Consider the following 13,283-nt stretch of genomic DNA (forward strand, 5'->3'; position numbering starts at 1 on the left):
ACGTGTTTTAATTATTTCCCTGTCTAAACCCAACTCTCTAAGCAGTAACATAAAGGGGGGTTGTATAAACAAGTCTTACAATGACAAATATCATTGTGTAAGTTTAAGCTACAGAGAAAAATTAACTGATACGTATACTGTGAAACGATTATCACAATGTTTACCTAGCATCCATCATTTTGTATAGATAACCTAAAAAGAGAAAGCAAAATAGGAGAAAAAAACATTTCTTTTTCTTTTGATGAGAACTGCATTATTCTTTACAATGCTCTATCCTATACTTTGGAGGAAGTGCTTAGTCACTAAGCTGTGTCGGATTCTTTGCAACTCCATGGACCCTAGCCTGCCAGACTCCTCTGTCCGTGGGACTCTCCAAGCCAGAATACTTGAGTGGGATGCCATGCCCTCTTCCAGGGGATCTTCCCAATCCAGGGATTGAACCCAGGTCTTGTGCATTGCAGGCGAATTCTTTACTGTCTGAGCCACCAGGGAAGCCCGACTGTTAAGTATCTCCCAAAAACATGTTTAGGAAATTACACTAAATAATATCCATAATGTAATTTCAAATTGATTATATGTTCAGTATGAACACAATTAGAAATTTTCACTTTCTATTTGCAAATTGTAATATATTTTAGGTCTTTATTTTCTAAAGCTATAACAAATCTAGACAGCATATTAAAAAAGAGAGACATTACTTTGCCCACAAAGGTCTGTATAGTAAAGCGATGGTTTTTCCAGTAGTCATGTATGGATATGAGAGCTGGACCATAAAGAAGGCTGAGTGGTAAAGAACTGATGCTTTTGAACTGTGGTGTTGGAGAAGACTCTGGAGAGTCCCTTGGACTTCAAGGAGATCAAACCAGTCCATCCTAAAGGAGATCAATCCTGAATATTCACTGGAAGGGTTGATGTTGAAGCTGAAGCTCCAATACTTTGGTCACCTGATGTGAAGAGCTGACTCATTAAAAAAGACCCTGATGCTGGGAAAGATTGAAAGTGGGAGAAGGGGACGACAGAGAATGAGATGGTTGAATGGCATCAATATGAGTTTGAGCAAGCTCTGGGAGATGGTGAAAGACAGGGAAGCGTGGCATGCTGCAGTCCATGGGGTTGCAAAGAGTCGGACATGACTGTGCAACTGAACAACAATGTTCTCTCAAATGTGGGTAACAAAGTCTGAAAAATAGTCTTCCAAAGATTTGGGATTTATGGATGAATGCCATACCCCCATCAAATCATGGGATCTAATCAACATTTTCAGAACATTCAAAAACGGCAGATTACACGCTATTTTCAAAAACACATGTCAAAATATATCTATCTTAGCAATATCTTCTTAGATGCACTTCCAGTAGCCAACTTCCACACTTAGGTTTGTTTCAGAGCAGGCTGTTTGATACGAAATCTCGTAGCCATTCTTTTCCTTATAGCTGAGTCAAAATCCTCAGCATGATCCCATCCCTCAGAAGCTCCCATCACTAGGACTTGGCACCTGGGATCCGTATCCAGTCCATCCCAAAGACTCATAAACTGAGCTTTCATCATGGCTAGGCTCCATGGTCAGAAACTGAACATTCTCATGATCAGATTGCTCAAGTCCTAATACCTGAACTCAACGTAAAGGTTTTCCCACACTCATTGCATTTGGGAGGTGTTCTCCAGTATGTTCCCCAGCTTGTGATTTTTGGGTAAAAGCCATGCCACACAGTTTACATCTGTGTGCTTTCTCTTCAAGATAAACATTCTGCCATCTAGTGATAAAAGAACAATAACATGAAGCCTCACCATATTCACTGCAATTTAAATCATGAAGTATTTGGTAAGTCTAAGGCACAACCAAAAAGCTATTTTAAGTTCAGTACATTAGTACTGTTTGGTGCAGTACAAACAACTTGATTACTGCTGCAAGGGGAACCAATGAGAAAAGGTTGCTCACATTCCTGGCACTGGTGATGAACTTTTTTAAAATGAGTAGATTTTCAACGGCCTGACCACATTCAATATCATCTGTGCTCGATCCAGTGTGAATACTCTCATGAAGCATAAGATATGAACCACTGCCAAAAGCACTGCAACCTCAATTGTATTTTCAAGGGCTCTCACCTCTGTACATCATTTGATGTCAAGTCAGGCTTGAAAGTACACTGAAGAATTTACCACACTCATTACGTTGCTAATGTTTCTTTCCAGTATGGATCAAAAGGTATGCATTTGGACTAAGTACTCTGAGACACTCACTACATTTGTAATGTTCCACTCTTCTATGAATTATCTGATCGTGAGGCTTCCATACACAAAAGCTTTGCCACACTCATGACATTTGTAGTTTCTTTTGAACTCTGAGAGTTAAAGATCAACATGAATCACACTTGGATGATGTCTCTCATTTACGGATTTTCTGATGTTTAGTGAGGTTTGAGACCTGAGTAAAGGCTTTTTCACACTCAAAACATTTGAAAGGTCTCGCTACAAAATGTACTCTCCGATGACTTATAAGGAATGAATTTCGACTGAAAGACCTGCCACACATTACATTTGTTAAGGTTTCTCTCCTGTATGTATTCTCCAATGAAGCTGAAGATGTATTTTTTGACTAAAGGCTTTTCTGCACTCATTACATTTGTAAGGTTTCTCTCCAGTATGAATTACTTTGATGCTTTGCAGGGGTTGCCTTTTCACTAAAGTCCTTTCCACACTGATTACATTTGTAAGGTTTCTCTCCTGTAGGGATTCTCTGATGAATTAAAAGGTGTGAACTGTGGCTAAACAGCTTACCACAAAAATTACATTTATAACCTTCTCCCACTTTACTTTGCTTCTCTCCACTATGAACTCTCTGATGATCTGTGAGGTTGGTTTTTGACTAAAGACACTGCCACATACATCACATTTATATAATTTATATCCTATATGAATTATCTGGTGTCTAGAGAGATTTGAGGAGCAATTAAAGCTTCTGCCACACTCATTACATTTGAAAAGTTTCTCTCCAGTATGAATTCTTTGATTATTTGCAAGAGTTGTTTTATGACTGAAGACCTTGTCACACTCATCACATTTGTGAGGTTTCTCTCCCTTATGAATTCTCTGATGAACTGCAAGGTGTGAATTTGTACTGAAGACCTTCACACATATGTCACACTTATGTAATATCTCATCTAAATAAATTATCTGATGATTCCTGAGAGACATGACTAAAGGTTTTCCTACACTCAATATACTTGGAAGCTCTTTCCCAGTATGCTGTTGGATCTTGTGTCAGTAATAAAGGATGCAAAAAACCATTCCCAAATATATTAGAACGGTTAGTTTGGACACTAGGAGGTATTCCTTGAAGTGGTGAAGGTGACGAACTACTGTTGACAGACCTCATAACTTCATTACATTCAGAAATTATCCCGTCAGTTTGAAATATCTGCAGTTTATCCTGCATGTTTAATCCAAGCCTATTTACAAAGGGCTTGATTTCCACATCCTTTCTACACTGTTGACCTCTACCATCAGTGAGATTTTCATCATGAGTTATAGGCATTCCTTTGTTATTTCTTTCACCACTTCTCCAATGACACTCAAAGTCACACATATCTTCTTGGATTTCCTGAGGTAAAAATGTTTGATTTCATGAGTTTTAGATCTTCCCAAGATTGCTGTTTGGAATACTTCTCCTGTATCACTGTCTGCTTTGGGTTGTAATTGGTTGACCACATGTATTGGATAGATATCTACAAGACATAAAGATTCCATTCACTAAAATTCATCAAAAAGTGTCTCAGTGTCTATTACACTAAAAGTAATACTTATATCACAGTTATGAAACTTTTCCCAAATACGTAATATTTTTAATTTTCAAAAAATTGTGAAACTTTCCAAATATGAACTTAAAATTCTGAGAAATACTACAGCAATAAACTTGTTTACTAAAAATAAGAGTTGTAAAAGATAGTTCAATTTGATTTTAGGGAAGAATACTTGAAAACAGCCTATGACAAAAACACTTATACTAGAAAAACATGTCAGCTCACAAGAAAAATGCAATTTTTCCACCATGACTTCAAAGCATGTACCAATTAACAGTAAACATACTGCAGTCTCATAACTGAGGAGAAAAATGTATTCTACTATAGATATATTCTGCATACTTACTGTACACAAATAAATGCTAATGAACACACAATATACTATAATGCTAAAAAATCCAAAATGAGTTTATCTAATAATATGCTGCTGTTTAGAATTATAATATATGTACCATAGAGAAAAAAAATTCAACAGTACAGTTTTTATGAAACAAAGTATCTTTCTAAATATGTCCTACAAAATGACATACCCATAATAGGCATTTTGCAACATTAACATGTAAAAAAAAAAAGTATAGAAATAATTAAAGACTTCAAAAAAATTACAAGATACAACATCAGCATGCAAACCCAATTGGGTTTCTAAACATTAAAAATGAACAATCAAAGTAATTCAATTGACAAGAAAATTAAATAAGAATACTTAATCATAACATTATAGAAGAAGGGAAGAATTTTTATCCTGCAAACTAAAGACTTCTGAAAAATAGAGAAGAATCAAATAAATGTCAATACCCCATGCTTCACGGATATAAAGTTGAAGTTGTCAAGATGTCAATACTAGTCAAAGTTAACGAAAGATTCAAAACAATCCCTAGTGAAATCTGAACACTGCTTTCCTTAAGAAACAGATGAATGAATCCTACAATTCCTATGGAATCACAGAAGACAATGAATAGCAAAAACAAACTGGAAAGCAAAGTCAGACATCTCACATTTCTTCATTTCAAAACTGATTCTAAAACTACACTAATCAAAGCAGTATGGTGCTGATATGAAGACAGCACCTGGGACACAACGGACTCCGAAAACCACTTCTGCCTGTGAGGTCATAGGATGTTCCACAACAGTGTCAAGACCAAGTGATGGGGGAAGGGCACTACGGAACAAAAGGTGTTGTGAAAACTGGATATTCACATATAGAATTTAGCTGGGGCATTATTATACACTATAGACAAAAATTAACTCAAAATACTTCAAAGGCCTAAAACTCAGTCCCTAGTGTATAAGGCTCCTATAAGTAAATGAACAGAAAATGATTCTCGACAGTGGATTCACCAATGATTTAACAGATACAACACCAAAAGCTCAAGCCAACAAAATAAAAAGAGGTAAATTGCACACATCCTAATTATCAAACACTGTGCAGTAAACCATCCTCAGCAGTGAAAAAACAATGTACACTATAATACAAAAAATTTGCCAATCATATATTCAATAATAGTTTAACATCAAGAATACATAAATAACTCTAAAAAGTACTGATCACCCATTCGACCATAGGGGGTGGGGTAGCTTTCTCAACCAACCATCCCAGGTATTGCAAATAAAATACAAAGAGTAACATAAAAGAGAAACTTAATGATCAAAATAAAAGACCATCACTTATAATGTATAAAAATATAAAGAAAGGAAAGTAGCAATGCCTTGGAAAAAAAATGATGGTTCATCACTGAAGTTATCAATCCACTACATAAGCTGTGTCATTAAGTTGCTACAAAATTAAGTATGGAGGCAGAATGATCAATAGCACACAGGTGACAAGCATGCAGCATCAGCAATAGTTTAGTCAACAGCCTCACAAATATGAGGGTGTGAACCTGGACAATACCGTTGTTAGGAGAAGTTCCTACACCTCTTGGTGAGGCTCAAAGGGCATGATGATAATACACATGGTGATAGTGAACAACACTATCACAGTGCCCTTCACACAGGCTTTTCTGACATCACTCAAAGCCAGAAAAAGATGTACAGGTCAAGGTCTTCAGATACTTTCTCATATCACAAAACACGCTGACCACTATACTAAGAAGCTTCAAGTGGCAATTCTGTATGCAGCAAGAAAATATTACAACCAATAAGGGAAAGTATTCTCCTTTAAAAATTTTCTCTTACCCAGTAAACCCACACCACAGAGAGTCCATGAGGAGCTGCCCCTTAAACACAGGCGGATTACCACAGCAAAGAAACTGGACATGACTTCAGACACTAGAACCACACACTTCAAAATCAAATTTAGAAGGAAAAATTATACAAACTAAGGAGAAAGCAAAGTCAGGAAGAGTCTACACTCCCAGACTAAATAGACCAGTACAAGAGCGGAAAACTACGAGATGTGGGGGTCTCACATCATAAGACCTTGAGATGGGACTACTTGGTCCACCCAGAGATGCCAAGCTAAAAGCCTGAAAGATTCACACATGTTCCCTTTGTTGGACTGCTGTCCTCACAGGTTTCCTAAGTAACAGTCACAGAAGATCCAATCCACCAGGCTACTCCACACACCCTGACATGGTATGGCCGCAAAAGGAGAACAGCAAAAATGGCTGAGGGATCTCAAGAAGCAGACAGGGACTGAGACAGTTCCATACAGGTTCTGAGGTGCCAGATAAAATTAAAGAGCAGCCAGTGTTTTCCCACTTTCCGATTATATCTTCCAAATATGACAACTGTGATGAAAGCAGCACAGGATCAGGGGTTAGACGCTTGGGGCATCAGCTCTGATCTGTATGGACTAAGAATTGAGTAGCCAATAGATCCAAGCCCACAAAGAGAGAAGAGGGGGCAAGAGAACCCAGTAAGGCAGCCCACCTCATGCTCCTCAAACTCAAGCCACAACCAGCTCACAGCAGGGAGATGGCGAGGGTTATGGATCTTGATAGAAACCTTGCCTTTGTGTCTGATGGAGCTGCAGCACCACTGGAGGGTGAAAGAATACATGATACATGTTGAAGGACAGACTGATAACTCAGGGAAAAGTTAAGTTTCCTCTGAGAGTTTAATAAACAAACTTCTCTTTTGCCAAAGATCTGAGAGAGTCAATTCCTAGGTAGGTTGATAAGTCTGGGGTACCCGAGGAGGAGAAAGGGGTCTGGGGCTCTCGAGGAGGAGATAGGGGTCTGGAATTCTCAAGGAGGAGAAAAGGACAAAGGTTTTCTTCTTTAAGCCCAGAGCTGATGATTACACAACAAAACAACTCAGCCTAAATTCTGTACTAAGATTATATAACAACAATGTATCCTGCTTCAGGACGATTCTTTCCTGAGAACCTTCTGACTAATCCTGTCATCTTAAAATGTAAATTGTCATGGCTGATTCATGTCAATGTATGACAAAACCCACTGCAATGTTGTGAAGTAATTAGCCTCCAACTAATAAAAATAAATGGAAGCAAAACAGAAAAAGAGACACAGAAGTACAGAACAGACTTGTGAACTCTGTGGGAGAAGGTGAGGGTGGGATGTTGCGAAAGAACAGCATGTATATTATCTATGGTGAAACAGGTCACCAGCCCAGGTGGGATGCATGAGACAAGTGCTCGGGCCTGGTGCACTGGGAAGACCCAGAGGAATCGGGTGGAGAGGGAGGTGGGAGAGGGGATCGGGATGGGGAATACGTGTAAATCTATTGCTGATTCATGTCAATGTATGACAAAACCCACTGAAAAAATAAATAAATAAAAAATAAATTAAAAAAAAAAATGGAAAAAATAAAATGTAAATTGTGGGAGTGGGTCTGGTAAGACCTTTACAACCTTGAGACATTCTTTTTACTTACTGTAATAACTAATTGAAAAAGTATATAGCTCCCTTGCTAAGACTAGTGAGAGGGGGCATTCTCCATCCCCCTTCTGATGTCTATGTCAGAAGCTTTCTCTGGCCTCTTTCATACTTTAATAAAACTCTGCTACACAAAAGCTCTTGAGTAATCAAGCCAAGTCCCCGGTCCCAAAGCTATATCTTCTTCTTCAGAGATCACGAATCTGACATCATTCACCGTAAACTATCATCTCTACGTACCATTACAAGAGGATTCCAATCACTATTAATGTGCTTTCCTCTCTGTCCTGTGATCTGATCTCTTTTCACACTTTTGATACATTCCCGTCCATTTCGGGTTTTTGTTTTGTTTTGCTATTTTCACACCACTCATCACAATACTAGGCTCTTTCTCTTGCTCCAATATGGAGATGATGTTTAGATCAGAAATAGAAAATCCTGATTATCAGAACAAAGAAATGTAAAATGATTTCGGAAAATGTAAAGTGATTTTGGAAAAATCACAGCTCTTTGTTCAGCTGACGAGTGAGAACAGTACAGGTGGGTCTCGAAAAATATTCCACAAATTCTTCCACTGCTTTGCCTCCTTCTATATACACAGGGAAGAGTGTAATATATGTATCTAACACCCTTCCAAGAAATAGTGAGTCAAAACCAAAGGACAGAAAACAGAAAATTGGATATTTTTTAAAACTTGGCATTCAGTTTTATACATAATTAAGCTCTGGGAAAATCTCTGATGTAACATGAAGTGGGCAGATCATTGGAAAAAAAGGTCATTTTAAATTTGTGATGCCACATCATGTCTGTGTCAACAGGGCTCTAAGATCATGCAATGAAAACAGGCCTCCCAAGACACACATAGGGAAAAATGCAAAATACACAAGGGGAGATTCCAACATCCAAAGAGAAGCTATCCTCACCCACAGAGAGCAGGTTCTTCTAGGTCTCCAGCATCATGTCCCTGTACAAGGCCCTCTGAACAGGGTCCAGGCATTCCCACTTCTCCTGAGAGAATTTAATCACCACATCCTTGAAGATTAACCATCCCTGAAATGAGAATATGTTTCACCAATGGATCATGACAAGAGTTCTTATCTTCATAAAAAGTGAAAAGATGATGACAGGGGTAAGGATTTATTTGGATATGTTCTGCAAGAGTTGTGTTAAGGTATTTGGAGGGCTTCCCTGGTGGCTCAGAAGGTAAAGAATCTACCTGCAGTACAGGAGACCTGGGTTCAATCCCTGGGTCAGGAAGATCTCCTGGAGAAGGGAATGGCTACCCATTCCCATATTCTTGCCTGGAGAATTCCATGGACAGAGGAACTGGCGGGCTACAGTCCATGGGGTAACAAAGAGTTGAACACAACTAAGCAGAGAGACTAACACACATTGTGTCCCTTAAATTCTTATGCATTTTCATAAATATATCTTTCAATAAATATGATTTTTTCACTTTTTGTGAAGAATCCATGAAAAATATCTAATAACAAAAGGTTGTCTATGCAGAAGTGTCACATACTATGTTCTACACATTGAGAGATATTGAATAGCTAAATGAGTTGCACTCTGAGTGGTGGCTTCAGAGATGACAAAGTCCAGCAATGGCTTTAACAAAAAATCAAAATCATCAATTATGATAATGACAGAAATAGCAATGACTGAAACTGTTTGAATACTTTAAGTCAAGAAGCTAAGTAATGACACTTATACCTCAAAGAAATCAAGAAAATTTTTGAACATCTACATGAAACTGAAAGTACAACATTCCAGAATTTATAACATGCAGTGAAGGTTATAATAAAACAGAAGTCTACATGGCTAAGAAACTTCTCAGGTGGTTCAGTGGTAAACAACATGCTTGCCAATGCAAGAGACCCAGGAGATTTAGGTTTGATCCCTGGGTTGGGAAGATCCCTGGAGAAGGAAATGACGACTCACTTAAGTATTCTTTCTTGGGAAATCCCATGAACAGAAGAGCCAGATGGGCTACAGTCCATGGGATGCAAAGAGTCAGACATCATAGAGCACACACACACACACACGTGGCTAAATGGTTACCACAAAAAGGAAAAAGAAGTCCAATCAGAAACTATTTTTACATCGTAAGGAAGGAGAAGGAGAACAAACTAAATTCAGCTTTGGCAGAACAAAAGAATTAAAATGAGAAAGATTCAGATCCTGCAAACCCACTCCTGGGCATTTATCTGAAGAAAACCATAATTCAAAAAGACAGTGCACCCTAATGTTCACTGCAGCACTATTTACAATAGGCAAGGCATGGAAACAATCTAAATGCCCAGCAACAGAGGAATGGATAAAGAATACGTGGTACATATATACAAGAATATCAGACAATCCGACTCTTTGTGATGCCACAGACTATACACTCCATGGAATTCTCCAGGCCAGAATACTGGAGTGGGTAGCCTTTCCCTTCTCCAGGGGATTTTCCCAACCCAGGGATCAAACCCAGGTCTCCTGCATTGCAGGCAGATTCTTTACCAAATGAGCTATCAGGGAAGCCCGAATGAAATATTAACTCCTGCATAAAAAAAAAAAAAAAAAGGAATGAAAGAACGCCATTTGCAGCTACATGCATGGAACTAGAGGAGGCAGCAATGGCAACCCACTCCAATACTCTTGCCTGGCAAATGCCATGGACGGAGGAGCCTCATGGGCTACAGTCCATAAGAACGCGAAGAGTCGGACATGACTGAGCAACTTCACTTTCATGCACTGGAGAAGGAAATGGCAGCCCATTCCAGTGTTCTTGCCTGGAGAATCCCAGGGATGGGGGAGCCTGGTGGGTTGCCGTCTATGGGGTCGCACAGAGTCGGACATGACTGACGTGACTTAGCAGCAGCAGCATGGAACTAGAGATTATCATGTTATGACCAACCTAGATAGCATATTGAAAAGCAGAGACATTACTTTGCCAACAAAGGTCCATCTGGTCAAGGCTATGGTTTTTCCAGTGGTCATGTATGGATGTGAGAGTTGGACTACAAAGAAAGCTGAGCACCGAAGAATTGATGTTTTTGAACTGTGGTGTTGGAGAAGCCTCTTGAGAGTCCCTTGGACTGCAAGGAGATCCAACCAGTCCACCCTAAAAGAGATCAGTCCTCGGTGCTCACTGGAAGGACTGATGTTCAAGCTGAAACTCCAATACTTTGGCCACCTCATGCGAAGAGCTGACTCACTGCAAAAGACCCTGATGCTGGGACGGATTGGGGGCAGGAGGAGGAGGGCACGACAGAGGATGAGATGGTTGGATGGTATCATCGACTCGATGGACATAGGTTTGGGTGGAATCTGGGAGTTGGTGATGGATAGGGAGGTCTGGTGTGCCGTGGTTCACGGGGTCATAAAGAGTCGGACACGACTAAGCTACTGAACTGACTGAGAGATTATCATACTAAGTGAATAAGCCAGAGAGAGAAAAATAAATTATCACTTATCTGTGAAATTAAAAAAAAAATCCAATTGAACTTACACACGAAACACAAACAGACCCAGAGACATATAAAACACATACACAGGTGACCAAAGCAGAAGGTAGGAGGGATAAATCAGGATTTGGGATTAATACAGACACACTCCTAGGTATAAAACAGATACCCAACAAGGACCTACTACATAGCACAGGGAACTATACTTCATAGTTTGAAATAACCTGTAAGTGAAAAGGATGTGTCAAAGAATATATGTAAATAAAACTGAATCAGTTTGCTGTATACCCAAAATGAACTGAACATTGTAAATCAACATACTTCAATAAAAAAATTCCTAAGTAATAATACCTACAAATGACACATCATAAAATAAACAGGTAAATTTGTAGAAACATACTATCTAATCCTTAATCATAAAGCAAATAAAAATGGGAACCATATAACTAGAAAGATTCAAGCAGTAATTAAAATCCTCAAACTAAGAAAAAACTAGGCTCAGATGCCATCTGTGAAATGATACTAAACCTTTACAAAAGAAGGACCTCTAATCCTGACAAAAATATTACAAAGAGTTGAAGATGCAACACTGACAAACTCACTGAATGGAGCCAACATGATTCTGAAATTGACCCAAGCAGACAAAAGAACAGAAAAATAAAATCCAATACTCCCTGATGACTATTATGCAAAATCCTTAACAAAACGCCAGCAAACCAACTTCAACACCACATTAAAAAGATCTGACTTCATGACCACATGAATTTTATTCATATAAGGCAAAGAGGACTCAGCAAACAAAATTCAATGTATACATCACATTAACAGAATAAAGGGAAAAAACAACACATAACCACCTCAACTGATACAGAAAAAAAGCATTTTACAAAATTCAACAATCTTTAAATATATATACACAAACTAGAAAAGATAAAGTATCTCAAAGTAAAATATACCATGTATGAAAAGAGCACACATTGTTCTCAATGGTGAAAGACTGAAAACTTTTCTTCTGCGATCAGGAAGAAGGCAAGGACGCCCACTCTGCACCACTGTTCAACAAAGGACTGAAACCCCCAACAAGAGCAATTAGACAAGCAAGAGAAATCAAAGCTGCCCAAACTGAAAAATTAGAAAGTTACCTTCTTTCCTAGAGGACAAGGTCTTTTATGTATAAAGTGTAAAGATTCCACACAGACACAAAAAACCCTGTCACATCAAATAACAATTTTAGCAAACTGGCAGAATACAAAAGTCAACATGCAAATCAGCTGCATTTCTCTACACAATGAAAAATGTCAAAAGAAAATCACAGAACAATTTTATTTACTATTGTATTAAAAATGGATGAAATATTTAGGAATAATTCACCAAGGAGGTAAAACATATACACTGAAAACTACTTAACCGCTTCTAAAAGAAATCCAAAACAAAACAAATAAATGTAGGAGTCCTGGACTGCAAATCTCAGTACTCTTTAAATTTCCAAGTTACCCAAAGTGTTCCACAGATTTAATGAATTCATTATGAAAATTACAATAGAAGTGTTTGTATATTGTCACCCTGCTTATTTAATTTATATGCAGAGTACATCATGAGAAATGCTGGGTTGGAAGAAGCAGAAGCTGGAATCAAGATTGCTAGGAGAAATATCAATAACCTCAGATATGCAGATAACACCACCCTTACGGCAGAAAGTGAAGAGGAAGTAAAAAGCCTCTTGATGAAAGTAAAGAAGGAGAGTGAAAAAGTTAGCTTAAAGTTCAACATTCAGAAAACTAAGGTCATGGCATCTGGTCCCATCACTTCATGGCAAACAGATGGGGAAACAGTGGAAACAGTGTCAGACTTTATTTTTCTGGGCTCCAAAATCACTTCAGATGGTGATTGCAGCCATGAAATTAAAAGACGCTTACTCCTTGGAAGGAAAGTTATAACCAACTAAGACAGCATATTTAAAAGCAGAGACATTACCTTGCCAACAAAGGTCCGTCTAGTCAAGGCTATGGTTTTTCCAGTGGTCACGTATGGATGTGAGAGTTGGACGGCGAAGAAAGCTGAGCGCCGAAGAATTGATGCTTTTCAACTGTGGTGTTGGAGAAGCCTCTTGAGAGTCCCTTGGACTGCAAGAAGATCCAACCATTCCATCCTAAAAGAGATCAGTCCTGGGTCTTCATTGGAAGGACTGACGG

At 38.5% G+C, this 13,283-nt stretch overlaps 1 protein-coding gene across 3 annotated transcripts in view; it reads right to left on the reverse strand.

The window, feature by feature from the left end:
• The window catches only part of LOC133054783 (zinc finger protein 347-like), a 36,299-nt gene that overhangs the window by 21,507 nt on the left and 1,509 nt on the right, over window positions 1-13,283 (reverse strand). The window contains exons 2-3 of one of the 3 annotated variants that reach the window (XM_061140101.1): window positions 13,066-13,240; window positions 8,563-8,689 (exon numbers count right to left, since the gene is read on the reverse strand). The exons of 1 other annotated variant lie outside the window; for it this stretch is intronic. The gene's annotated coding sequence lies outside the window, so the exon portion shown is untranslated. The remainder of the gene's footprint in view (window positions 1-8,562; window positions 8,690-13,065; window positions 13,241-13,283) is intronic. One more of the 3 variants, XM_061140102.1, reaches the window with a different exon arrangement.

Source organism: Dama dama, chromosome 4 (assembly GCF_033118175.1).
Source record: "Dama dama isolate Ldn47 chromosome 4, ASM3311817v1, whole genome shotgun sequence".
NCBI classification, from domain to species: domain Eukaryota; kingdom Metazoa; phylum Chordata; class Mammalia; order Artiodactyla; family Cervidae; genus Dama; species Dama dama.